The 466-nt window shown below is 45.3% G+C and overlaps 1 non-coding gene across 1 annotated transcript; it reads left to right on the top strand.

The window, feature by feature from the left end:
• The first annotated feature begins 116 nt into the window (after window positions 1–116).
• On the top strand, window positions 117–188 carry trnap-agg (transfer RNA proline (anticodon AGG)). The gene has a single exon. It is a non-coding gene; the product is annotated as a tRNA-Pro (tRNA).
• Window positions 189–466: the final 278 nt, after the last annotated feature.

The following is a 466-nucleotide window of genomic DNA, read 5'->3' as shown; positions in this document are numbered from 1 at the left end:
TGGGAAGGCAGACCAAGCCAGTGAAGACACAGCAGATCAGAGTTTTTCAAAAATCTTCGCAGCCATGTGAGGCTTCATTTTACAATTTTTTAAAACAGGAGTGTACATTACCTTGTGGCTCGTTGGTCTAGGGGTATGATTCTTGCTTAGGGTGCGAGAGGTCCCGGGTTCAAAACCCGGACGAGCCCTCCTCTGGCTTTCCAGCCTCTTTTCTCGAGTAGTATCCATAGATCTCTCATTATTTGGGCCAATCGCACAACTCCATCAAATAAGGCTAGCGCTGTGCCTGCCGCTTTCAATGTCCACATCTCTTATTCTTAGTTCCTCATCTGCAATTGACACTTTGTTGGCCACTTAGCTTGGTGGGTTATAGTGTTTGCACTGAGCTGCAGTGTAGATGTCTTCAGTTGATCCGAGCCTGAAATCCTTTTAAAAATACATTTCAACATTTGATTGGGAAGGCAGA

The sequence above is a fragment of the Sinocyclocheilus rhinocerous genome, unplaced genomic scaffold (assembly GCF_001515625.1).
Source record: "Sinocyclocheilus rhinocerous isolate Xijiao unplaced genomic scaffold, SAMN03320098_v1.1 scaffold16528, whole genome shotgun sequence".
Classification (NCBI taxonomy): Eukaryota; Metazoa; Chordata; class Actinopteri; order Cypriniformes; family Cyprinidae; genus Sinocyclocheilus; species Sinocyclocheilus rhinocerous.
The sequence above is the reverse complement of the archived record's forward strand: the minus strand, read 5'-3'. Positions and strand labels throughout refer to the sequence as shown.